Source organism: Microtus ochrogaster, linkage group LG5 (assembly GCF_000317375.1).
Source record: "Microtus ochrogaster isolate Prairie Vole_2 linkage group LG5, MicOch1.0, whole genome shotgun sequence".
NCBI classification, from domain to species: domain Eukaryota; kingdom Metazoa; phylum Chordata; class Mammalia; order Rodentia; family Cricetidae; genus Microtus; species Microtus ochrogaster.
This window is the reverse complement of record NC_022031.1, coordinates 862,834-865,772: the sequence shown is the minus strand read 5'-3', so window position 1 is coordinate 865,772 and position 2,939 is coordinate 862,834. Positions and strand designations below refer to the sequence as shown.

Here is a 2,939-nt window from a genome sequence, read left to right as displayed (position 1 = left end):
GCCGGGGTCTCGGGGCGGGGCCGGCTCGGCCAGGACAAACAGCTGGCGGGTGTCAGGGACCGCCTTGGCGCCGCGCGCCCCGGCGCACCGTGCCCGGCTCTCGCCACGACTTCACCTGGGACTCCAGGAGGAACTGCGCTGGCAGCGCGCGGCAGCCGTGGCATCTGCTGAGGGGTGGGTGGCCGTGCCCGAGGAAGTGAACTTATTTTGTTCCTTCACAAAAGACTGGACCAGGCGGTGCCTTCCTCGCGAGGACACCTCCTCGGGCGCCTTGTGTGCACCGGGCAGCACCTCTGGCCCCGGGCGGTGAGCGTTTCGCAGAAAATGCACCGCCCCGAGTGTCTTATTGCTGTGATGAAATGGAAATTTAAATAAAAGGTCGAACACGTGCGTTCACTGGGAAGTATTGACATGGGTGTTACATCACCAGCAGCCAATCAGATGACTCCAGTCGTGTTTATACTTCTACAACCACCTTGTGAGTATTACAGTATGTCATAGCGTTATAAATATTAGGCAGGGTTTTCCCCACGAGCGGGGAGGAGTCAGCTGCTGCGGGCGCTGCGTGCGGCTGCGAGGAGAGAGCCGCTCCGGAGACAGCCCGAGCGGATGAGAATGAATTTTCAGGACTTTGAGAAGACGCTGTTGGCATCGCGTGTGGAGTTTAGAGCGATTAGGACGGTCGAAGCCGCAAACGAACCTCCCATAGTTCTATTAGTCGAGTTTTTCAGGAAGAGGCTTGCCAATTAGCCCTTAAACTTACCTTCCCCCTTAATTATGCTCTATTTGGAAAACATTAACACGTTTAGACTTTTACTAATTTACAGAGTGATAACCTGTTTTCATTTATTTGTTTTTTTTATTGGTTTTTTTTTTTTGAAACAGGATCTTCCAGGAGGCAGGCGGATCTCCGAGTTTCGCGTCAGCCAAGGAATTAAACAGGGCCCTGCTATCTAGCCCAGCCTGATCGTGAACAGCAGTTCTCCTACCTCAGTATCCCTAGTGCTGGAATTGAACGTATACACCATCATGCCCCACAAGATTAATCTTAAAATTCTTTTGTTCAAGCTTATTTCAGGCTTTTATTTCCTTTTTCTTTTCCTTTTTTGATTTTTTTTATTTATTTATTTAAAGACAGGGTCTCTAGACTCTGGCTGTCACTAGACCGGGGTGGCCACCAACCCACAGAGATTCCCCTGCCTCGAGCCTCCTAAAGGTATATACTACCATGCCTGACCCCCTTTTCCCTTTTGGGTGGGCTGGGCTGGGCTGGGGTGGAGAGAGGAGCCGGCAAAGATTCTCTCCACTTTACAGTTTTCAGGATGCTGGAGGCTGGATGGACGGCTGTTCTTCCGAGGAACTGGCTGGCTCCTGGAGCTCCAGCTACTGGGATGTGACAGCTCATCCGTCCCCAGGCACCAGGCAGCCCATGGTGCACAGATATACATGCAGGCGATACACAAATGCATATAATTTTTTTTAAAATTTAAAGCTATGTGTTAACAATTCTCCAAAGTGTTATAAATTACTGTTTGCCAATAGGGGTTTTTATTTTTGTTTTTGTTTTGTGAGCCAGCTTTCTCTGTAACCTGGCTGGCCTTGACTTGGGTCATGCCTCGACCTCCATGGTTTTGTCACCATGCCCAGCTACCTAGGTGGAGTTTTGGGTTATTTTGTTTAGAGGTCTCACTTCATACCTCTGGTTCCCTAGAACTCAGTGTGTAGCTCAGGCTGCCTTCTAACTCAGGCAGTCCCGTCTCACTTAAGTGGCGGATTCAAGGTGAGAGCCACTGTGCCCAGTTGCCTTAACGTTTTTAATTGAACTAAACACAAGCATGAACTTTGAGATTTGTGTTGGTGCTGACTTTTCAAAGCCACTTTGACTTAACTTACCTTAATTTTAGGACCCGAAGTACTGCAGTTTTGTATATGAAATGAAATTGGTTAATTCCAGTGTGAGCTTGTGTTTTTTTGCTTGAGTTCGTCTATCACCTGTAAGGAACAACATAATTTCAGTGTGAAGACTGGCAGGACTGCAAGTTGCACAGAAAGCCATGGGGCTTGAGTTATCTTCCCAAATGAGCATCTCATCACCAACATACATTGTCATTGTTCGCCAGATGCTGTAGCCACTTACTCTGATACCGTTGGTGAGCTCTGGTTGTTGATGTTAAGAGAGCCTGCACCTACCTTTACCTTGGAGTACGAAGAGAAATTTACCTGCTGTAGCTGCTGCAGTATAGGAAAATGTAACAACATGCTTGGTTTCCCATGCATTTTTTTAAATTCTAGGCATTTTAGAAATAAGTACATAATTATATTTTAACCACACAGCCTCTCCCACTTGAAAATTAGTTATCAGATTAAGATGTTGAGAAATGTCGTCTGTATGTCTGTTTTATTCCAACACTAATAAATCTTACTTCATCTCAAGCTTGTATCCCTAGCTAATATATAATTACTTTATCAAGTTATGGTATTATTTGCTTTCTTGTAGTGATAGGCAATCAAAAAAGTTGGGATCCTGGTGGCGCTTACAGAGCGCCTTCCCCTCACAGCTGCACCCTTGTTGTTGCGTCTACACTGTTGTCAGACACGGTGCTGCAGCAGCAGCACTGCAGTCTCAGAACCCAGGAAGCCGAGGCTGGAGGATCAGCTCAAGCTTGCCTCCGTTACCTGTCAGGCTTTCGGCCAGCCTGGGCTACACAAGACCCTGTCTCAAAAATACATTGATGATCAAATATTTAATTTAAATAAAATCATTTTCACATTGTGTTCTTTCTGGAAATTGAGGAGGAGCAAATTAAGAATGAATGGTGGTGGGGTAGGGAAGATGCTCACAACTACCTCCTCTTCCTGCTCCACAGGCAGCCTGCCCCTGGCACACACAAACACATACACAAATGCTTTGTGAACGCTGTGGGAGTCGAGTCTGAGTA

At 47.1% G+C, this 2,939-nt stretch overlaps 1 long non-coding RNA gene across 2 annotated transcripts; it reads left to right on the top strand.

The window, feature by feature from the left end:
• Nucleotides 1–14: 14 nt before the first annotated feature.
• On the top strand, nucleotides 15–2,729 carry LOC113457728. Of its 2 annotated transcripts, XR_003378235.1 has the most exons (4): nucleotides 15–478; nucleotides 886–1,216; nucleotides 1,315–2,150; nucleotides 2,498–2,729. It is a non-coding gene; the product is annotated as an uncharacterized LOC113457728 (long non-coding RNA). The 2 variants fall into 2 exon arrangements; XR_003378234.1 differs by lacking the exon at nucleotides 2,498–2,729 and having other exon boundaries at nucleotides 1,315–2,475.
• Nucleotides 2,730–2,939: the final 210 nt, after the last annotated feature.